This window comes from Bufo bufo, chromosome 6, assembly GCF_905171765.1.
Source record: "Bufo bufo chromosome 6, aBufBuf1.1, whole genome shotgun sequence".
Lineage (NCBI taxonomy): Eukaryota > Metazoa > Chordata > Amphibia > Anura > Bufonidae > Bufo > Bufo bufo.
In genome coordinates, this window is record NC_053394.1 from 283189648 (window position 1) to 283215000 (window position 25353).

Genomic DNA, 25353 nt, shown 5'->3' on the forward strand with positions numbered 1-25353 from the left:
TGGACCTTCCCAGTAACTGCGTTGGTCAGGGCACCAGTGATGTTTTGGGACACAAGCTGGTGTAAGGCAGGCATGGCACACCGTGAAAAATAGTGGCGGCTGGGGACTGCGTACCGAGGGACGACTGCCGACCTCAGGCTGCGGAAGGCCTCAGTGTCCACAATGGCAGCATTTCAAGGGCCAGTAATTTGGAAAGTTGCGCATTTAGTGCTACGGCCTATGGGTGGGTATTTGCACTTGCGTTCAAATGACTGTGTTATGGAACTTATGGACATTTGGATGCTGCGCCTTCGACAGGGGATTGGCCAGCAGTGCGTAACACAGGGGAAGAGGAGGCAGTGGTGTGACCCGCAGACCCAAAATGTGGACCCAGGCGTTCAGCCATGTGGCGGATCATGCTGGTGGTGGTGAGTTTGCTAGTGTTCACGCCCCGGCAAATTTTTTGAACGGCACAGGTTGCAAACTACCACTCTTTTGTCGTCTGCACTTTCCTCAAAAAAGCTCCATACTGCGGAACACCTACCTCTTGGCAAGGTAGATTTACGCATGGGGGTGCTCGGTGTAACGGTTGCGGGCCTGTTTGTTGTGGGCTGACTTCTTCCTTTTGCAAACCCACTGCTTATTCCAGCCTGTTGCGGTGCTGCGGATCCCTTTCCCTCTCATGTTGGGTCAGTGACCTCATCGTCAACCACCTCCTCTTCCACTTCCTCACTCTGCTCATCCTCCTGACTTGACCTAACCACAACCTCAGTGATTGACAACTGTGTCTCATCGTCATCCACCTCATGATTGCCATTCACCACCGTCATCTTCTTGAGACTGTGAAGGCTCAAGAGGTTGGGAATCAGGGCACAATATCTCAGGTCCCTCTTCAAGCGTGCTGGGTGCAAGGGGCAAATGTAATAGTGGCGCTGGAAAGAGCTCCTCAGAATATCCGAGTGTGGGATCATTCGTTTGGCAAGCCTCTCCATGGTGGGAGGAAGGTAATTTGACATTTTATTAACATTTACTAACATCTGTGCAGTTATTATTGTTATTGCTTGGTTCGATCTTTGCTGCCGGGGAGAGGGGCACATCTAAAGTAATTGCCAGTGCATAGCTTTTCTAATTGCTATCTTGATTCCCCTGATTGAGAACTTATGTGTTTCACCACTTTCACTGTATGTTGGAGTGCTATATAACTTATTGTTATTTATGTGCTTTACCACTTTCACTGTATGTTTGAGTGCTATATAACCTGTTGTTACTTTGTACGAGCCTGGATAGGTGGGTTCCTAGCGGTGTGTGGAGCTTACTCTCTCAGGCGCGAAAACTGTTATCTGTTTCCTCTTCTCCTAGCTTGCTTCCCTATTTTTTTGCATCGCTAAAGTTGTATAGTTTATAAGATAATGCCAGCAAAGATCGCAGGTAGGAAGTCTTTGGGTGCAAGCGGAGGTAGTCCAGTTTCCAAAATGGATAAATTTTTGAAGTCACCACAATATAAGACTAGGACTAACCAGAAGGGCCACAGGGAGAATAAAGCTGATGCAATAAAATCCATCAAATGTAGAGGAGACTGGCAGGGTAGAAGAGGGCAGGAGTGACAAACATGTAGTAACAGAAGAGAGGATAGAAATAGTGGATAAGAAGCTAACAGATATCCTGAATGAGGTTCAAATATCAAATCAAGCACTGGGAGATCTGTCTGCTAAAATCTCCACAATTCAAATAGACCTGTCCCTAATAAAAAATGAGATGAATAAAGTACGTGAGAGAGTGAAAGATCTTCAGGTGGTCACAAAAGAACTAAAGCGAGAAATGGATGGGATGAAGAATAGGTTGGGGGTCATAGAAACCGAAAAGAGTTTATTACAGGAAAGAGTCACCGAAATGGAAGATAGATCCAGCAGACCAAATATTCGCCTTGTCGGGTTCCCTGAAGGGTCTGAAAAAAAGGACCCGACAGGGTTCACCCAACAATGGCTAACAGAGGTATTTGGGGCGGCTGGATTGTCTACAGGGTTCTCGGTGGAAAGGGCCCACAGGATACCAACTAAACAGCCACCTGTAGGGAGCCCTCCAAGAGCAATCCTGGTTAAAATTATAAATGTTCGGGATAGGGACAACATTCTGAAAAATAAAAGACTTATGCCCTCTCTTGAATATAATGGGAGGGAAATAGAAATTTACCCGGACTACTCTAGGGCTACACAGGCAAAACGCCGGGAATTTAGAGAGGCTGTATCATTGCGCAGGAAAGTATATAAATAGAATTCTAACGTGGAACATACGTGGAATGGCCGAGAGGACTAAGCTGGTGGTCATATTTGATATAGTTGCAAGACATCTTCCCGCAATAGTATGCCTTTTGGAAACAGATCTTATAGACGAGAATATTAATTATATGAGAAGGAAATGGGCAAAATATGACTACCATGCTTGTTGCTCGGCGTATTCACAGGGTGTTAGTGTCTATGTTCACGGATCTATGGATTATATTCCAATTGCTTATAGAATTGATAAAGAGGGCAGATTCATTTTCCTGCATTGTTATCTTGATGGCAATGTTTGTATATTGGCGTTTGTATATGTCCCTCCTCCCTTTTCTATGTGTATTATGTCTCATCTGGCTGATTTTATAGGTTCTAGAGCACGTTGTCCGGTTCTGGTAACTTGTCATTTCAATGATGTTATGGATTTGGAGGAAGACAGATACTCTAAGGATCATCCTTATAAAGTAGATAATGATAAATCAACACCATTAACCGCCTCCGGACCGCCTAACGCAGGATCGCGTTCCGGAGGCGGCAGCCCTGCGCAGAGTCACGCATCTACGCGTCATCTCGCGAGACGCGAGATTTCATGTGAACGCGCGCACACAGGAACGGAAGGTAAGCGAGTGGATCTCCAGCCTGCCAGCGGCGATCGTTCGCTGGCAGGCTGGAGATGCGATTTTTTTAACCCCTAACAGGTATATTAGATGCTGTTTTGATAACAGCGTCTAATATACCTGCTACCTGGTCCTCTGGTGGTCCCTTTTGTTTGGATCAACCACCAGAGGACACAGGTAGCTCAGTAAAGTAGCACCAAACACCACTACACTACACTACACCCCCCCTGTCACTTATTAACCCCTTATGAACCCCTGATTACCCCTGATCACCCCATATAGACTCCCTGATCACCCCCCTGTCATTGATCACCCCCCTGTAAGGCTCCATTCAGATGTCCGTATGATTTTTACGGATCCACTGATACATGGATCGGATCCGCAAAACACATACGGACATCTGAATGTAGCCTTATAGGGGGGTGATCAATGACAGGGGGGTGATCACCCCATATAGACTCCCTGATCACCCCCATATAGACTCCCTGATCACCCCCCTGTCATTGATCACCCCCCTGTCATTGATCACCCCCCTGTAAGGCTGAATTCAGATGTCCGTATGATTTTTACGGATCCACTGATACATGGATCGGATCCGCAAAAAGCATACGGACGTCTGAATGGAGCCTTACAGGGGGGTGATCAATGACGGGGGTGATCACCCCGTATAGACTCCCTGATCACCCCCCTGTCATTGATCACCCCCCTGTCATTGATCACCCCCCTGTAAGGCTGCATTCAGATGTCCGTATGTTTTTTACGGATCCACGGATACATGGATCGGATCCGCAAAACACATACAGGCGTCTGAATGGAGCCTTACAGGGGGGTGATCACCCCATATAGACTCCCTGATCACCCCCCTGTCATTGATCACCCCGCTGTCATTGATCACCCCCCTGTCATTGATCACCCCCCTGTAAGGCTGCATTCAGATGTCCGTATGATTTTTACGGATCCACTGATACATGGATCGGATCCGCAAAACACATACGGAAAACTGAATGGAGCCTTATAGGGGGGTGATCAATGACAGGGGGGGTGATCACCCCATATAGACTCCCTGATCACCCCCCTGTCATTGATCACCCCCCTGTCATTGATCATCCCCCTGTAAGGCTGCATTCAGATGTCCGTATGATTTTTACGGATCCACTGATACATGGATCGGATCCGCAAAACACATACGGACATCTGAATAGAGCCTTACAGGGGGGTGATCACCCCATATAGACTCCCTGATCACCCCCCTGTCATTGATCACCCCCTGTAAGGCTCCATTCAGACGTCCATATGTTTTTTACGAATCCACGGATACATGGATCGGATCCGCAAAACACATACAGACGTCTGACTAGAGCCTTACAGAAGGGTGATCACCCCATATAGACTCCCTGATCACCCCCCTTTCATTGATCACCCCTCTGTCATTGATCACCCCCCTGTAAGGCTCCATTCAGACATTTTTTTGGCCCAAGTTAGCAGAAATTATTATTTTTTTTCTTACAAAGTCTCATATTCCACTAACTTGTGTCAAAAAATAAAATCTCACATGAACTCACCATACCCCTCACGGAATCCAAATGCGTAAAAATTTTTAGACATTTATGTTCCAGACTTCTTCTCACGCTTTAGGGCCCCTAGAATGCCAGGGCAGTATAAATACCCCACATGTGACCCCATTTCGGAAAGAAGACACCCCAAGGTATTTCGTGAGGGGCATATTGAGTCCATGAAAGATTGAAATTTTTGTCCCAAGTTAGCGGAAAGGGAGACTTTGTGAGAAAAAAAATATATATATCAATTTCCTCTAACTTGTGCCAAAAAAAAAAAAATTCTATGAACTCTCCATGCCCCCCCATTGAATACCTTGGGGTGTCTTCTTTCCAAAACGGGGTCACATGTGGGGTATTTATACTGCCCTGGCATTCTAGGGGCCCTAAAGCGTGAGAAGTCTGGGATCCAAATGTCTAAAAATGCCCTCATAAAATGAATGTGGGCCCCTTTGCGCATCTAGGCTGCAAAAAAGTGTCACACATGTGGTATCGCCGTACTCAGGAGAAGTTGGGCAATGTGTTTTGGGGTGTCATTTTACATATACCCATGCTGGGTGAGAGAAATATCTTGGTCAAATGCCAACTTTGTATAAAAAATCGGAAAAGTTGTCTTTTGACGAGATATTTCTCTCACCCAGCATGAGTATATGTAAAAAGACACCCCAAAACACATTGCCCAACTTCTCCTGAATACGGCGATACCACATGTGTGACACTTTTTTGCAGCCTAGGTGGGCAAAGGAGCCCACATTCCAAAGAGCACCTTTCGGATTTCACAGGTCATTTACCTACTTACCACACATTTGGGCCCCTAGAATGCCAGGGCAGTATAACTACCCCACAAGTGACCCCATTTTGGAAAGAAGACACCCCAAGGTATTCCGTGAGGGGCATGGCGAGTTCCTAGAATTTAATATTTTTTGTCACAAGTTAGCGGAAAATGATGATTTTTTAATTTATTTTTTTTCCTTACAAAGTCTCATATTCCACTAACTTGTGACAAAAAATAAAAACTTCCATGAACTCACTATGCCCATCACGAAATACCTTGGGGTGTCTTCTTTCCAAAATGGGGTCACTTGTGGGGTAGTAATACTGCCCTGGCATTTTAGGGGCCAAATGCGTGAGAAGTGGTTTGAAATCAAAATCTGTAGAAAATGGCCGGTGAAATCCGAAAGGTGCTCTTTGGAATGTGGGCCCCTTTGCCCACCTAGGCTGCAAAAAAGTGTCACACATGTGGTATCGCCGTACTCAAGAGAAGTTGGGCAATGTGTTTTGGGGTGTCATTTTACATATACCCATGCTGGGTGAGAGAAATATCTTGGCAAAAGACAACTTTTCCCATTTTTTTATACAAAGTTGGCATTTGACCAAGATATTTATCTCACCCAGCATGGGTATATGTAAAATGACACCCCAAAACACATTGCCCAACTTCTCCTGAGTACGGAGATACCACATGTGTGACACTTTTTTGCAGCCTAGGTGGGCAAAGGGGCCCACATTCCAAAGAGCACCTTTCGGATTTCACCGGCCATTTTTTACAGATTTTGATTTCAAACTAATTACCACACATTTGGGCCCCTAGAATGCCAGGGCAGTATAACTACCCCACAAGTGACCCCATTTTGGAAAGAAGACACCCCAATGTTCGCTGATGGGCATAGTGAGTTCATAGAAGTTTTTATTTTTTGTCACAAGTTAGTGGAATATGAGACTTTGTAAGAAAAAATAAAAATAAAAATCATCATTTTCCGCTAACTTGTGACAAAAAATAAAAAGTTCTATGAACTCACTATGCCCATCAGCGAATACCTTAGGGTGTCTACTTTCCAAAATGGGGTCATTTGTGGGGTGTTTGTACTGTCTGGCCATTGTAGAACCTCAGGAAACATGACAGGTGCTCAGAAAGTCAGAGCTGCTTCAAAAAGCGGAAATTCACATTTTTGTACCATAGTTTGTAAACGCTATAACTTTTACCCAAACCATTTTTTTTTACCCAAACATTTTTTTTTATCAAAGACATGTAGAACACTAAATTTAGAGAAAAATTTATATATGGATGTCGTTTTTTTTGCAAAATTTTACAACTGAAAGTGAAAAATGTCATTTTTTTGCAAAAAAATCGTTAAATTTCGATTAATAACAAAAAAAAGTAAAAATGTCAGCAGCAATGAAATACCACCAAATGAAAGCTCTATTAGTGAGAAGAAAAGGAGGTAAAATTCATTTGGGTGGTAAGTTGCATGACCGAGCAATAAACGGTTAAAGTAGTGTAGGTCAGAAGTGTAAAAAGTGGCCTGGTCATTAAGGGTGTTTAAGCTAGGGGGGCTGAGGTGGTTAAGAAGGATTTCCCGGGAAATGGCATTGACAGATATCTGGCGATACTTATATGGGGGAAAAAAAGTATTCTTCTGTTTCAGTCGTGCAAATACCGTCATGTCCAGAATAGATTTAGCTTTAGCTAACCCTGATCTATTAGATTGCGTAATAAAAATGAAGTATGAAACGCATACGATATCTGACCACTCCCCTATGGTTATTACGATAAAAATGGGGAACATCAAAATGAAAACAAGGAGTTTTAAACTAAATCCGCATTGGATTAAGTTAATTAAGGATCATGAAAGTATAATAAAGGAAATCTGGGAGTTTTGGGTATTGAATGTTCTGTCTGCACCCATACACATAGTATGGGACTCTTTTAAAGCGTTCTTGGACGGTGTATATATCGCCAAAATTAATGGGAAAAAGAAAGAATATGCCGCAAAAGAACTCGCTCTTAAAAAAAGGGTTCAGTGTTTACAGGGAGAGCTATTTAATAACAATACTATTGCACAATCACTCTTTGAGGAAGCCAGATTAGAATATAAAAATTACCTAAACGAAAAAGCACAACATACTTTTTTTTTACAGGAGCTAAATACTTCTCGCAAGCAGGGAAACCGGGAAACCTCTTGTCACTTCTGATTCAAAATAAAAAAAATAAGAATAGAATAAAAAATATAAAAAGAGTGTAACCGGAGAGATAATTTCGCGCCCTGAGGATATTGAGCAAGAATTCGTAAAGTATTACAATATCTTATATACTAACAACAAAAACCTGCAGGACGAAGAATATCAATCTTCCCAGATTAACAGATCAGGAGTGCAAAATACTAAATCGCCCTATAGAATTAAAGGAATTATCGGCGGCCCTCGGGACCATTCAGGGAAATTCTTCCCCAGGGACCGATGGGTTTCCGTTTGAAATCTATCACCAATACGGGGATGTAATCTTGCCAATGTTACTTCATGTCCTAAATAACACTTATCAGATCGGTCAGTTACCAGCATCTTTATCCGAAGCAGTAATTACACTTATTCTAAAAAAGGTAAAGGATGAGAGGGAGATCGGTGCATACCGCCCGATCTCTCTCTTAAATACCGACTATAAAATCTGCGCAAAAATATTCGCCAATAGATTAAAGGGAGTAATTGATAGATAAATTCATCCAGACAAGACCGGATTTATACCTAAAAGATTGGTTCAATCTAGCATACGTACAGCTTTTTTAAATATCCAGGTTGATCAGGGGGTTGGTTCCCGCTCCATCCTGTCATTAGACGCTGAGAAGGCGTTTGACAGGGTGGAGTGGGAATATCTTTGGAAGGTAATGCATAAGATGAATCTGGGTGAATATTTTATTAAATGGACCCAGATCCTATATAATCACCCTAAGGCCAGAATTAACAATAATGGAGTAGGGTCTGGAGCTATATAGAGGAACAAGACAGGGATGCCCCCTTTCTCCCTTGTTTGCTTTATTTATAGAACCATTGGCCGCTAGAATTAGGTCAGATGAGGGGATCTCTGGGTTTGGTATGAATGGGACATCCGATAAGATAAGCATGTACGCGGATGACATTCTTGTCTTCTTGGAGAACCCAACATTACAGCTGTCTTACCTCATGGATATAATAAATAAGTTCAGTGATCTCTCGGGATATAAAGTTAATTGGGCAAAATCACTATTGCTACCACTGGACCAGAAAAATCCACCAAACTCTTTCGGTATTAAGGTATTAAAAAATGCAGAGTCTATGGATTACTTGGGTATAAAGTTAAGTGCAAACATATTAGATTATGTGAGATTGAATGTCACTCCCTTGATGGCTAGATGTAAAAGTAAAATCGGAGTCTAGCAGAAGTTATCTATGGGACAGGCGGATAGAATTGCATTAATAAAAATGATCTTGCTTCCCCAGATTTTGTATATTTTGGCATCATGTCCAGTTTGGATAGAAGATCATTTTCTTTAACCATTTGGAACGATTGCTTAATGACTTAATCTGGGGAAGAAAAAGGGTAAAAATTAAGCAAAAATATCTCTGGCTGGCGGAAGAGGATGGAGGACTATCTGTTCTCTTTTTCCAGGGGTATTACTTAGCTGCTCAAGTTCAGTGGATAAAGTCAGGGGGAAATAATATAAAAGAGTTTTTTGAACGGGGTTTTAATGGCCCAAAATATGGTATATTTAGTATACTGGAGACGGGATTTATCAAAAATAAAGGTAAAAAACGCCCAATTTGTCGAATGGTGGATTCATCGTGGGGAAAGATAAAAAGAATTTTGGGAATATTTAACACTACAAATTTTTCACCTCTGTGGGGTAATAGTAACATTGTAGAATTTCAATTAATCACGGATTCTAAATATTGGGTAAATCACGGTATTATTTATGTTTCACAATTAACTAAAAATGTGACAATAAGAACACTAAAAGATCTATGCCCTGAAATTAGCACAGATTTAATGAGTCAATATCGGTATTATCAGCTAAAACATGCATTTGATGCCACACAAAATAGGGATTATTTTATCACAGGAAATCACGAACAGACACATGACAACAAAGGTGACCATCTCTCAGGTTTATAGGTTAATAAGGAAGGGATTGGCGAAAACACTTAAGTTTAACAGTGAAGAAAAATGGGCAAAGGATATAGGATCAGATATAATTGAGTGGGGTAACATCTATAGAAACATTAAAAAGACTACGATATCTAGTAATTTTAGGATTATCTATTTTAAAAATAACATTTTATTTATTTTCTGATAGAAGCAATTCAGAAGCAAAATATGTTTTTTACACAATGCTGAAGTACAAGAGAAGAGTCAAGATAATGGCATACTGACTAATCAATCCATCATGTACAAAAGAAGAGTACCAGTAACACATTCTGCTCCAAATGACATTATTCTTTTCTTAAAGCATATTACTCAATTCCCCAAATCCCCCCCACCCCCTTCTGGATGTGTACCCGCCCCAACTAACATTGTTCAATTCCTAAAAGCAGGTGTAAATGTAAATGTAAATTCCCCATTAGGATGGCTGAATTACCTTCAAATTACCCAAGTTCCCTTTCAAGTCAGTGAGTAGATACCATTCCGTGTATTGAAAATTTTTCATAATCTTCTGAATTTCAGGTTCGGAAAGCTGCTTACTAATGTAAGTCTTCCACTTTCCAAAGAACTGTGACGTTTTACTAGACTTTTGTTTATCCGCTTCTAATTGATCCATCAGCATAAAATATCTCATTTGTACTTGAATTTCTGAGATTGTGGGAGTTTTTGGTTGTAACCACGAGCTCAATAAACATCTAAGTGCCACCACCAAAGCTCCATCCATTAACTTGGGTACTACCAATGTATCCGGAAATACATGAAACAGGACCACCAGAGGTTCAAGTGGCAAATCTATTTGCCATATTCTTCGTATCCAGGCTAATGTTTCCTTCCAGAATATTTCTACCTGTGGGCATTCCCAGACACAATGGTTCAGATTTACTTTAGGTAAATGGCACTTAGGGCAGTCCGTTATCCTATCAGGGAGATCATTTTTATAATGGAATGTTAAAGGCATATATCACCCTATGCAGTAGTTTGAAATGGGACTCTCTCCAATTTTCACACGAGATTGCTCTCCTTACTCTCTCCCATCCTCCCAAGAGTTTGCCCCCACAATCACTAGAGTTCAAAAAAAATTTCCATCCCTGGAATCTTTTACTGAACATTTTATCATCCCCTTTTTCTCTCAGAGTTCTGTATACGTCAGAGAGTGAGATTTTATTTTCCTTTTGTTTCAACAGGATGTCAAAAGGATTAGAGACATACTCATGTTGCAAGTCCCTCAGTCTAGACCTGCAAAAATTCATGACCTGATAGTATTGTAAAAATTGCTCCCTAGAAAGCCCAAATTTATCATGAAGCTCTTCTAGTGACACATATCTAGGTTCTGCCTCATGAATTATATGCGACATTTTGTGGATACCTAACCCTCTCCAAGCTTGGAACAACTTGTTTGTTCTACCTAAAACAAAATCAGGATGATTCCACAATGGCATATGTTTAGATGCCAGGAATGACAAGCCAAAGAGTTTTCTTGTCTCCTTCCAGGTGACCACCGTATCTCTAATCACTACTGAGTTCTTTATATTCGAAGGTAAGGAGCTCAACCCGGAATGCAATAGGGATCCAAGATCCCATCCTCCCGCCAATTCTTTTTCCAGACTACAGTTAGAGTAGTGTGATGTTTTATTCAGCCAGTCTCTACAGTGTCTGAAAAGACATGCCAAGTTGTAGCTCCTCACATCCGGCATTCTTAACCCTCCCTTGTTTATGGGAGCCCACAGCTGTTTTAAAGCTATACGTGGTTTCTTCCCAGACCAGAGTAAAGGCCCTATTAATACCTACCACGTCCGAATGTCTAAGTAAAATCGGCATAGTCTGCATGGGGTACAACAGTTTCGGAAAACTAATCATCTTGATTAAGTGGCACCTACCTATTACTGACAATGGTAACGATTGCCACCTCTTCAGTTCCTGCTTTACCTGTATGAATAGTGGTGGATAGTTAAGGGTGTATAGAGAATGAGGCGTACGACCTATCTTAATCCCCAGGTACGTGATGTGACTTGTGACCAAAGATACCGGACAGTCTCCCAGGACGAATTCTTTTTTACGAGGTTCCGCCCCTATAGTCATCAGTTCGCATTTGCTTTGATTCACTTTGAAGCCTGAGAAGGAGCCAAAGTTCTTCATGACATCAAAAATGTTTTTAACATCTCTTTGCGGATTTGACAAGAACATGATGATGTAATCTGCGAACAGTGAGAGTTTAATCTCCTGTTTGCCTATGCGAATACCCTCATAGACATCTGTGGACTCAAGCAGTCTAGCTAATGGTTCAAGTGCAATATTGAATAGTAAAGGAGACAAGGGGCATCCCTGTCTCGTCCCCTTTAAAAGTGGAAAAGAGGTGGATAAAAATCCTGGTATTGCAATCTGCGCTCTAGGAGATCTATATAAAGCATTGACATAAGTCCTAAAGACTCCTGTAATTTGCATTCTGTCCATAACATTTCCCAACCAACTCCAGCTTATATTGTCGAATGCTTTTTCAGCATCGATAGTCAATAAGGCAGGTAACGGTATAGTACTCTCTTTCCTGTTAACATGGTCCAGTACAGATAGAACTCTACGAATGTTGAACACCGCCGATCTCCCCTTCACGAACCCCACTTGGGATTTTCCAATAAGCGATGGTAAAATACTGGCCAACCTGTCCGCCATTATTTTAGAAAGTATTTTGACATCTACATTTATAAGGGATATAGGGCGGTAGGATGCAGGTTGGAAGGGGTCTTTCCCAGGTTTGGGCAGTAATTTGATATGTGCTAAATTGCTTGTTTCCGTCATGTTTTGGCCACCTAATATGTTATTGTAATTTTCTACTAGTATCTGTGTAATGTCCTCTCTAAGAATCGTAAAGAATTCCCCAAATTTCAAGTTTCTTATAGTGGACACCACTTCCTCAGTTGAAATAGACTGATTGAGTGAGGCTAGTTGTTCTGCCTTCACATTCGGAAGAGAAACCTTATCTAGAAAGGAAGTAGGGGGATGGAGGGCCTCAGGATCTTTAGTGTATAACTTCTGGTAAAAGTCTTTGAAAATCTCCACTACCTTCCTGGGTTCTTTTTGAAGGTGTCCCTGTGAATCTTTTAAAGTCGGGATTCGGATGGGTCCTCTTGCCCCTTTGGCCAATCTTGCTAGTATTCTCCCTGACTTATTACCAAATTTAAATAACCTGGATTCTTTTTGGGATCTATACATGTCTTCCCACCGCACAAACCAAAGTTCGTACTCTTTCTTCACCACTCTCCAGTTTAAGCTGTTTTCACTTGTGAGATTGGCCAAGAAAGAGACGTACGCCTTCCTTAAAGACAGTGCATTTTCATCTAGTTTTGTTCTAGTCTTCTTTTTTAAAGAATGCACATAAGAAATAATTTTCCCCCGTAAAACTGCCTTCGCTGTGTCCCATAGCAGAGAGGGGTTGTTTCTATGTTCAGCGTTGTCATGCAAAGATTCCATAACCCACCCCTTTAACAGATCTCTAAAATTTTCATTCTCTGACAGAAAGGAGGGAAATCGCCAGATAAAGTCAGATCCTTTCTGAGTCTGCTCTTTTATATCCATCTGTACTGGAGCATGATCGGAGATTGCAATATCTAATATTTTGGAATGGTGGGCTCTGCGCTGGACAGAAGTTGTCGCAAAAATATGATCAATCCTGGACCACAAATTGTTTGGTGGGGAATAAAACGTGTACTCTCTACCTTCAGGGTTTTCTAGTCTCCAGAGATCCACTAGGTTATTATCTTTTATGAAGTCTGCTAGAACAGTGTCCCTAGTCCTTTGTGAAATGACCTTCCCAGACGTCTATCTTCCCTGCTGTCTACACCAGCATTCATATCTCCTCCCACAATGTACTGTGTTAAGGGGTCTTGTCCCATTAGAACACTCATTTCCCTAAAGAAAGATCTGTTTTCCCCATTTGGGCCGTATACATTTACCAAACATATTTCTCCCAAGGGAGATTGCATTTTCAGCTTCTGATACCTTCCGTTTACAGCCGCCTCGTGATGCAGTATTTTATGATCTAAGTGTTTACTTATCAGGATTAGTGTACCTGCCTTCCCGGCTATAGAGGGCGATCCAACCACTTTCCCAACCCGCATCTTTTCCATGCGAAAAAAAATCCCCTTCAGTTAAGTAACTTTATTCTTTCATGAGTTATTTACAAGTTTCTGACCACTTATAAAATGTGTTCAATGTGCTGCCCATTGTGTTGGATTGTCAATGCAACCCTCTTCTCCCACTCTTCACACACTGATAGCAACACGCAGGAGAAATGCTAGCACAGGCTTCCAGTATCCGTAGTTTCAGGTGCTGCACATCTCGTATCTTCACAGCATAGACAATTGCCTTCAGATGACCCCAAAGATAAAAGTCTAAGGGGGTCAGATCGGGAGACCTTGGGGGCCATTCAACTGGCCCACGATGACCAATCCACTTTCCAGGAAACTGTTCATCTAGGAATGCTCGGACCTGACACCGAAATGTGGTGGTGGGTGCACCATCTTGCTGGAAAAACTCAGGGAACGTGCCAGCTTCAGTGCAAAAAGAGGGAAACACATCATCATGTAGCAATTTTGCATATCCAGTGACCCTCTTAGACTTTTATCTTTGGGGTCATCTGAAGGCAATTGTCTATGCTGTGAAGATACGAGATGTGCAGCACCTGAAACTACGGATACTGGAAGCCTGTGCTAGCATTTCTCCTGTGGTGTTGCTATCAGTGTGTGAAGAGTGGGAGAAGAGGGTTGCATTGACAATCCAACACAATGGGCAGCACATTGAACACATTTTATAAGTGGTCAGAAACTTGTAAATAACTCATGAAAGAATAAAGTTACGTTAAAACCAAGCACACCATTGTTTTTCTTGTGAAATTCCCAATAAGTTTGATGTGTCCCATGACCCTCTGTCACGGAACCATGAACCAGACGTACAACAAGAGATAAGTGAAAATAAGAAGGCTTTATTGAAAATAAAGCTGTAAAGCAAAAGTCCAAACGGATGGTGAAACCGAGCAGAGTCTTTGCGAAGCCAGAGGTCAGGAACCAGAAGGGTAGTCAGACGAAGCCAGGATCAGGAACCAGCAGGGTAGTCAGACGAAGCCAGGATCAGGAACCAGCAGGGTAGTCAGACGAAGCCAGGATCAGGAACCAGCAGGGTAGTCAGACGAAGCCAGGATCAGGAACCAGAAGCAGCAGCAGTCTAGAAGCATGTGAACACAGGAGGACCAAGCAAGGAACTGAAGCCACAGACCTCCTATATATATGAGCTAGGCATCCAGCTCCTCCCAGGGGAAGGAGGAGCCGCAGGGTGGAAGGCTACAAGAAACCCAGAACCCAAGATGGCCGCCAGCACATGTCAAACGAAGGAGAGCAGCAAGCAGGTAAGACCATGACAGTACCTCCCCCTCAAGGGCCCCTCCTCCGCGGAGCACAAAACGGTTTCTGAGGGAAGCGTGCGTGGAAGGCTCGGAGCAAGGCAGGAGCATGGACATCTGCGGAGGGAACCCAGGAACGCTCCTCTGGACCATAACCACGCCAATGGACCAAAAACTGCAACCGACCGCGGACCAGGCGTGAGTCCAGGATATTGCTCACCTCATATTCCTCACGATTGCCCACTTGGACCGGACGAGGCCGAGGAACCGAGGAAGTGAAACGATTACACACCAGTGGCTTCAACAGGGAGACATGAAACACGTTGGAGATCCGCATGCCAGGAGGAAGCGCAAGGGCATAGGCTACCGGGTTTACCCTGCGAAGCACTCGGAAGGGACCAACAAAGCGAGGCGCCAGCTTGGGAGTGGGCACTCGAAGGTTGAGGTTGCGGGTGGACAACCATACACGGTCTCCGACCCGGTAGGAAGGAGCAGGCGCTCGTCTGCGATCAGCCTGGAGTCTCTGGCGCTGCGCAGAGACCTCAAGGGACTTCTGGATCTGTACCCAAGAAGCACGTAGGACGGAAAGGTGATCCTCCACAGCCGGAATATCCTGGGGAGAGAATACCTCCGGTAACACGGCAGGTTGGAACCCATAATTGGCCATGAAGGGAGACGTCCCAGAGGAAGAGTTCACCGCCGTGTTCCTGGCAAACTCAGCCCAAGGCAGGAGGTCAACCCAATTGTCTTGGTGATCGGAGACATAGCAACGAAGGAATTGCTCCAAGGCCTGATTGGATCGTTCTGCGGCCCCATTGGACTGAGGGTGGTAGGCCGAGGAGAAGGAGAGATGAATCCCCAACTGGGAGCAAAAGGCGCGCCAGAACCTGGACACAAACTGACTCCCCCGATCCGACACAATCTCCTTAGGCAAACCGTGCAACCGGAAGACCTCCCTGGCAAAAATCGTGGCCAACTCTTGTGCAGAGGGTAACTTCTTGAGAGGAACACAGTGGCACATTTTGGAAAACCGATCCACAATCATGAGAATGACCGTATGGCCTCGGGATGCAGGGAGGTCCACAATGAAATCCATCCCCAGGTGTGACCATGGGCGCTCCCCGGTGGCTATGGGTTGCAGAAGGCCCAACGGAAGGTGCCGAGGGGACTTACTCTGGGCACAAACGGAGCATGCCGCTACATATGCGGCGATGTCGGAACGTAGGGAAGGCCACCAGAACAGACGTGAAACAGCCCAGGACAGCTGATTCTTTCCAGGATGCCCCGCGGTCTTGGAGTTATGGTAGGTTCGCAACAACCGAGTGCGCAACTCCTCAGGCACAAAACATCTGCCGTTGGGTCTCCCAGAGGGAGCACCAGATTGAGCCGCCAAAATCTGCTCACCCAGGGGAGAGGTCAGGCTGGTGCGAATGGCGGCCAGGATCTGATTCGGAGGTATGACCGAAGTCGGAATCGACTCCTCCCTGGACAGCTCGGAGTACTGCCGTGATAAGGCATCCGCCCTGATGTTCTTGGAACCGGGTAGGTAGGAGACCACGTAATTAAAACGTGACAAGAACAGAGCCCATCTGGCCTGACGTGGTGTCAATCTCTTGGCCTCAGAAAGGTAGGTCAGATTCTTGTGGTCCGTCAGGATGAGAACCGGAACCACCGAACCCTCGAGCAAGTGCCTCCATTCTTTAAGGGCCTGCACGATGGCCAATAACTCCCTGTCACCAATCTGATAGTTGCACTCCGCGGAAGACAGTTTCCGGGAGTAAAACCCACAAGGAAGCAGAGGACCCTCTGGTGTTCTACGCTGAGACAGAAGGGCGCCTACTCCCGTCTCAGACGCGTCCACCTCGAGGACAAAGGGCAACCCAGGGTTGGGATGCGACAGAATCGGAGCCGACACAAAGGCGGACTTTAGGGCCTCAAAAGCTCGGATGGCCTCGAGCGGCCAGACCTGGGAATTACTGCCCTTCCTGGTCAGATCCGTGAGAGGCTTGGCCAGCATGGAAAAGTCCCTGATGAACTTCCGATAATAATTGGCGAAGCCCAAAAAGCGCTGCAGGGAACGAAGACCACTGGGCTGGGGCCACTGTAAGACAGCCGAAACCTTCTCAGGATCCATGGAGAACCCCTCAGCGGAAATGATGTAACCTAAGAAGGTTACCTGGGATCGGTGAAATTCGCATTTCTCAAGCTTACCGAACAGCTTGTTCTCTCGTAACCGTTGCAACACTCGTCTGACATCCAGAATGTGGGCCTCCATGGATTCAGAATATACCAAGATGTCATCCAAATAGACTACCACACACTGCTGCAACAGGTCACGGAAAACATCGTTGATGAATTCCTGAAAGACTGCGGGCGCATTGCACAACCCAAAGGGCATAACCAAGGATTCGTAATGACCGGTCCTGGTGTTAAACGCGGTCTTCCACTCATCGCCCGCCTTGATCCTTACCAGGTTATATGCCGCCCTCAGGTCGAGTTTGGTAAAGACCGTGGCCCCTTTAAGGCGATCGAACAGCTCGGAAATCAAGGGTATCGGGTAAGCGTTCTTGATCGTGATGCGATTGAGACCCCTGTAATCGATGCAAGGCCTCAACTCACCGCCCTTCTTTTTCACAAAGAAAAATCCAGCCCCTGCCGGGGACGAAGACTTGCGAATGTGTCCGCGTGAAAGCGCCTCCCTCACGTACTCCTCCATGGCCTCATTCTCCGCTACCGACAGTGGATAGACTTTGCCACGAGGAGGAACGGCACCAGATTGTAACTCTATGGCACAATCGTATGGGCGGTGCGGAGGTAGGGCAACCGCGCGCACCTTATCGAATACATCCCGGTACTCCTCGTATTCAGGAGGCAACAGAGAGTCCGAGGAAGTACACAGCAACTTGACAGACCCATGGATGCAACTAGCCCCACACTGCGGTGACCACGAGAGGATCTCGACCGATCTCCAATCGAAAGTCGGATTATGCTTCTGGAGCCAGGGGTACCCCAAGACCACCGAGTAGTGTGGAGACGAAATAACCTGGAGGCAGACCGACTCTCTGTGAACGGCACCAATGGCTATCCCCACTGGAAGGGTCTCATGAGTCACGTGTGGCGGCAGAAGGGGTCTGCCGTCTATCGCCTCAAGAGCCAGTGGGGAACCTCGAGCCTGCAGAGGAATGGAATTGGCGGCAGCGAACACACTATCGATGAACAAACCACCAGCACCAGAGTCCACCAACGCCTGGGTCGTCACCGAGCCCCCGACCCAGGAGAGGACAACAGTGATCAGTGGTTTGTCAACACGGGAAACCGGGGACGAGGAGACTCCACCCAAGATCTGCCCCCGACAGGATCTCAGGGTACGAGCGTTCCCCGGACGGTTCGGACATGCCAACCGAAAATGCCCACCGAGACCACAGTACATGCATCGGCCCTCGCGTCTCCGGAGTGCCCTCTCCCCCTCGGACAGGCGAGCAAACCCCAGCTGCATGGGTTCACCCCCAGACAAGTCATCCCCAGGAGGCGTGGGAGGAGAGGGAGGCACGGGTGGGACAGCAAACGTAGGCACCAATCTGTTAGAAGACCTCCGCAGGTTCTCCTTAAAGGAAGGTCTCTCCCTGAGTCTGGTGTCAATCAAAATCAGGAAAGAAATAAGAGACTCGAGCTCAACTGGTAGGTCCTTAGCTGCAACCTCATCCTTTAAGGCATCCGAGAGACCATGAGAGAAAGCAGCGACCAGAGCCTCATTATTCCAGCCCACCTCTGCTGCCAGGGTACGAAACTCAATGGCGTATTCAGCTACGGATCGTGAACCCTGTCTGATGGACATAAGGAGCTTCGCAGCAGAGGCAGCACGAGCCGGCACATCGAATACCTTCCGAAGAGAAGCAACAAAACCGGAAAACTCGGCAACCACCGGATTGTTGTTCTCCCATAAAGGGCTGGCCCAGGCCAAGGCCTTGTCCGAGAGCAGCGAGATCAAGAAGCCCACCTTTGATCTCTCAGTAGGAAAGGCATGTGGCAGCAACTCAAAATAAATGCCCACCTGGTTAAGGAAACCTCGGCACTGAGTTGGCTCTCCCCCAAAGCGCTGTGGAAGAGGGGCAGAACCGGTCATACCCCGAAACACCGCAGGCGCAACAACAGGTGTCGGGGTAGACTCTGGCGCAACAACCGGAGCGGCAGTAGGAGCGAGCCCAGGAGCGACAACCGACCCATCGGCAACGGGAGCGAAATGAGCCGTGCGTTCAAGCAGGGTTTGCAACGCCACAGCGAACCGACCCAACAGGTGATCCTGCTGATCAAGTCTGGCAACCAGCGTGGGTAGCGAGGATGGCCCTGTACCGTCAGAATTCATGGCTTGGTCCTAATGTCACGGAACCATGAACCAGACGTACAACAAGAGATAAGTGAAAATAAGAAGGCTTTATTGAAAATAAAGCTGTAAAGCAAAAGTCCAAACGGATGGTGAAACCGAGCAGAGTCTTTGCGAAGCCAGAGGTCAGGAACCAGAAGGGTAGTCAGACGAAGCCAGGATCAGGAACCAGCAGGGTAGTCAGACGAAGCCAGGATCAGGAACCAGCAGGGTAGTCAGACGAAGCCAGGATCAGGAACCAGCAGGGTAGTCAGACGAAGCCAGGATCAGGAACCAGAAGCAGCAGCAGTCTAGAAGCATGTGAACACAGGAGGACCAAGCAAGGAACTGAAGCCACAGACCTCCTATATATATGAGCTAGGCATCCAGCTCCTCCCAGGGGAAGGAGGAGCCGCAGGGTGGAAGGCTACAAGAAACCCAGAACCCAAGATGGCCGCCAGCACATGTCAAACGAAGGAGAGCAGCAAGCAGGTAAGACCATGACACCCTCTTCCTATTGAAAAAACAAAAGTTGGATTCAAAATGGCCGACTTCAAAATGTCCGCCATGGTCACCACCCATCTTGAAAAGTTTACCCCCTCCCATATACTAATGTGCCACAAACAGGAAGTTAATATCACCAACCATTCCCATTTTATTAAGGTGTATCCATATAAATGGCCCACCCTGTATGTTGGAAAGTATATTATAAGTATGTCACACCTATTGATAGCACACCTATACCAGTTTTTAAAAGGACTTTTATGGCCCTATTAGCTAGCGTTTGGTGTCACTAACAGTCTGTCCCTGCTCCACACAGCAACCACTCCCTACACTGGCAAAAAACAGAATGTAAAATGGCTGCCAGATCGGGTTTATTTATAGGGTAGGGGGTGTGTCCATGTGCTGAAACGTCTCAATTGGCTGTCCTGTACCACTTGATGGATGTGTCATGGGTCAAAGTTCGGTGCTATGCAAAAAATATGGTGCGTGCGAATATCGCCATATGTTCGCATGTTCGGCGAATCACGAACTAGCAAAGTTCGCCACGAAACGACCGCCGGGCGAACCGCAAGGCCATCTCTATCAACTTAAATTAAAGGGAGGTAAGAAGGACTGGTGCATGTTGCTGCCTTCCCCTCTGAAGATGGACTCATGGATCTATCTTCCTCCTAACGCTGTCAACACTTTAAAGAGCACATCTACAAGTATTGTAGTAATGTTTTCCTTGTTGAATTTTGGTTGTTCCTTTTCGATTTTCAGATTTTCCAGAAGAAGAAACATCAATTATTCATGGACTTATCTAAAGTTTATTATTATAATAAGAAATCATAGATTTCGACGGGGAGTGTCATGTTACACATGCATGGTTTGTCTTTTTATTCTGTGTGTTCCCTTCTCTCTTCCCCTCCTGCTTTGCTCTCTGTATAGTCTCCTTCCCTCTCTCCCTTGCATTCTCGCTTCACTCTTCATCTCAGGGTACTTTCACACTACCGTTTTTCTTTTTCAGTATTAAGTTCCGTCACAAGGGCTCAATACCGGAAAAAAAAAAGATCAGTTTTATCCTAATGCATTTTGAATGGAGAGCATTCTGTTCAGTATGCATCAGGATGCATCAGTTCAGTCCCTCTTACGTTTTTTGGCCGGAGAAAATACTGCAGCATGCTGCAGTTTTCTCTCCGGCCAAAAATCCTGAACACTTGCCGGAATGCCGGATCCGGTATTAATTTCCTTTGAAATTCATTAATGTCGGATCCGGCCCCAAGTGTTTCGGCAAAACGGATCCGCATGCGCAGACCTTTAAAAATGAGAAAAAATAAATACCAGATCCTTTTTCCTGATGACAACCAGAAAGGTATTGCAATGCATTTGTGAGACGGATCCGGATCAGTCTCACAAATGCATCCGTTTGCGTCCGGATTGATGGATCTGGCAGGCAATTCCGGCGATGAAACTGCCTCCTGGAATTGTCTGCTGCAAGTGTGAAAGTACCCTCAGCCACATGTATCCTGTTAGCTGCTCAGACCATGATTTTTTGACCTATTCATTTCCATCAGTGTATGATCTGCACAGTTTGGAATAAACTCCTTTATGATCTACAAGGAGTCGTTTGGATTGAGTCACTGTCAATTCAACAAAGATTGATGGTTACCGCTATCTCATCACAACTGTAAGTTACAATGATGACACTTTCAATGCTTAGACTGGAGAGGCAGAACACAAACACTATATAGACTACATTTACCCTATACACACTATGTACATTACAGTTACCCTTTACAATTATTATATACAGTAACTTACTCCATTCACAGACTATATAGAATATACATATACAACCACTATATACACTACACTTACCCTATATAATCATTATATATAGTAACTTATCCTATTCACAGACTATATAGGATATACCTTCCTTATACAAACATTATATAGACTACACTTACCTTATCCACATGTTATAAAGACTATACTTACCCTATATATACACTATATAGACTACATTTACCCAAACAACCACTATATAGACTACACTTAACCTGTACAAACAATGTATAGATTATAGTTACCCTGTACCAGTTTGTAACTCGTCTTGTTTATGCTTAGTGCAATTGTCTGTATTATGTATGTATACCTCTTTTCATATGTACAGCGCTATGGAATGAATGGTGCTTTAACCACTTATGGACCACAGGTTTATACCCCCCTAGTGACCAGGCCCTTTTTTACAAATCGGCACTTCACAACTTTAACGGTTTATTGCTCAGTCATGCAACTTGGCACCCAAATGAATTTTACCTCCTTTTCTTCTCACAAATACAGCTTTATTTTGGTGGTATTTGATTGCTGCTGAGATTTTTAGTTTTTCCGATATTAATCAAAATAGGCCGCAATTTTCTAAAAAAAAGTGTATTTTTAACTTTCTCTGGTTAAATTGTTCAAATATAATTACATTTCTATACAAGTTTGTGTCAGAATTTATTGTGCTACATGTCTTTGATAAAAAAAAATCCAATCAGTGTATATTTATTGGTTTGCGCAAAAGTTATAGCGTTTACAAACTATGGTACAAAAATGTGAATGTGACGGTAACGTACACTACACACAGTGGGGAGGATAGTGACCACTGTGCTCCACCCTCACCCCTGGCCCTGCCTACTTGCCTCGCAAGTCCTAATGACAGGGGACAACTAGACGGCAGTCCCTAACTTACTATACGTGCTGGGAAGACAGACAAGACAAATAACGGAACGTGAACGGGCCGGGTCAATACCTAGAGAGCTACGCAGTACTAAGGAATGAGCAGAGAACAGTCAGGAAAAGCCGAGGTCAAATACCAGGAGAGAAACGAAGTACAACAGGAGTCCGCAAAGAATCGTCAGGTGGAAGCCGGGGTCAGGATACCAGGAGAGATGCGCAGTACAGGAGGAGCAGGCAGAGAATCGTCAGGGAACACAGTATCAGGTAAGTATGCAGGAACAAAACAATCACCAGATACCTAAAATTAACAGGCAACCTGTGGCCAGCAGGCTGCCAGTATTTATAGTGGGGAGTGAGGGTCATGTGACGTGGCCAGCATCACATGACCGACAGACCGACCAGTCGAGCACCGAGTGATCAGCTCGGCGCTCAAGGCAGACCTAGGAGCAGCTAGCCTCCCAGCTAGCAAAGCTGCCCTGGGAACAAGGTCGAAGCTAAGCAGCAGGTCTGCGACTGATGGGAGACCGAGTGCGCCTTCGGCACCCCGTTACAGTACCCCCCCCTTTTACGAGGGGCCACCGGACCCAAGACTTCAGGCGATGGCCTTTCAGGGTGTTCTAAATGAAATTTTCGAACAAGTCTAGGAGCATGAACCTCCCTGACAGGTACCCAAGATCTCTCTTCAGGTCCATACCCCTTCCAGTGAATCAGGTACTGCAAGGAATTATGAACCTTCCTGACATCCACTATTTTAGATACCACATACTCAACAGCATCATTAACAAGAACCGGCAGAGGCGAGGCTTTTGATGGTACTATTGGTTCAACATATCTTTTAAGTAGAGATTTATGGAACACATTATGAATGTGGAATGACTCGGGCAGCTCCAACCTAAACGATACTGGGTTAATCACCTCCATGATCTTATATGGTCCAATAAAACGAGGAGCTAATTTTTTAGAATCTACCTTGAGAGAGAGATTCTTGGAGGAAAACCACACCTTATCCCCAACCAGAAAATTTGCGCCCCTTGAACGTTTCCTATTGGCTTTGAGTCTTTGAGAACTTTGAGCCTTTTCTAGGTTCATTTGAACCTGGGCCCAAACTGTGCACAGTTCAGAAGAGAGCCTATCCGCCTCAGGGTTAGAGGAGGAGACAGATGACCCAGAATGAAAACGGGGATGAAAACCATGGTTACAAAAGAAAGGGGAGACCCCAGCAGAAGAATTAACACGGTTATTCAAAGCAAATTCAGCCAACGGAAGGTATTTAACCCATAATTGCTGGTCATCAGCAACATACGACCTCAGGAATTGTTCCAAAGACTGATTAAGGTGTTCAGTCTGCCCATTACTCTCAGGGTGGTAGGCGGAGGAAAAAGACAATGAAATCTGACATCTTTGACAAAAAGCCCTCCAAAATTTGGACACAAACTGCACACCCCTGTCAGATACAATATTTTCCGGGATACCATGTAACCGTACAATTTCTTTCACAAAAATAGATGCCAGGGTCTTGGCATTCGGGAGTTTAGACAGAGGAATGAAATGGACCATCTTGCTAAACCTATCGACCACTACCCAAACCACAGTCTTATCCTCCGCCGGCGGCATGTCAGTAATAAAGTCCATCGAGATATGGGACCAGGGTCTACTGGGAATGGGTAGGGGTTGTAGGTTACCAGCAGGGCGAGTCCTAGGTGTCTTAGACCTAGCACAAACCACATAGGCTGACACGTAGGACTTGACATCCCTAAATAGAGTGGGCCACCAATAGGATCTAGAAACCAGTTCTCTAGTGCCCTCAAAACCAGGATGTCCACAAAAGGCAGAATCATGACACTCACCCAACAGCTGGAGACGAAATTGTATGGGAACAAACAACTTATCTGTTGGGGTGGTTGCCGGTGCCAGATGTTGTTCAGCCTTAATGAGAGCCGAGATATCTTGGGTTAAAGCTGCTACGAAGATATTTGCTGGTAGGATGGATTCATGCGGTGCCTTTGTAGGCTGAAAAGCATGGAAGCTCCGAGATAATGCATCAGCCTTCACGTTTTTACTTCCAGGCCTGAAAGTAATGGAGAATTCAAAACGAGTAAAAAAGAGTGCCCATCTAGCCTGACGGGGATTCAACCTCTTAGCAGATTCAAGAAACATAAGGTTCTTATGGTCAGTGACAACAGTTACACAATGCCTTGCCCCCTCCAGACAATGCCTCCACTCCTCAAATGCCCACTTAATGGCCAGCAACTCCCGATTCCCTATGTCGTAGTTTCTCTCGGTTGAAGAAAATTTTCTGGAAAAGAATGCACACGGTCTTAGGTTAGTTAGACTAGCAGGACCTTGTGAAAGGACTGCTCCTGCGCCGTCCTCAGACGCATCCACTTCCACAATAAAAGGTCTCTCCTGATCTGGCTGGATCAGAATGGGAGCTCTACTGAATGCCTTTTTTAGTGTTTCAAATGAAGTAATGGCCTCAGTAGACCAGTTCTCCAAATCCGCCCCTTTCTTAGTAAGGTCGTTCAACGGTTTAGCAATTACTGAAAAATTCTTAATAAATTTACGGTAGTAATTGGCAAAACCTAAGAACCGTTGTAAGGCCTTTAAGGATGAAGGCCTTACCCATTACTTAATAGCTAGTACCTTACCAGGATCCATCTTGAAGGCATGAGGGGTCAGGACATGCCCTAGAAACAGTATCTCCTGTACACCAAAGACACATTTCTCTTGTTTTAGCGGACAACTGATTCTCCCTCAACACCTCTAATACTTGTCTAACATGAGACACATGAGATTTGAAATCAGGAGAAAATATCAAAATGTCGTCAAGATAGACAATGACAAATTTACCTAAAAACTCTCTAAGAATATCATTCATAAAGTTTTGGAACACAGCTGGGGCATTGCTGAGTCCAAAAGGCATAACCTGATATTCAAAGTGCCCTGCCGGAGTATTGAACGCCATCTTCCATTCGTCTCCCTCCTTGATTCGGATTAGATTATATGCCCCTTTCAGGTCAATCT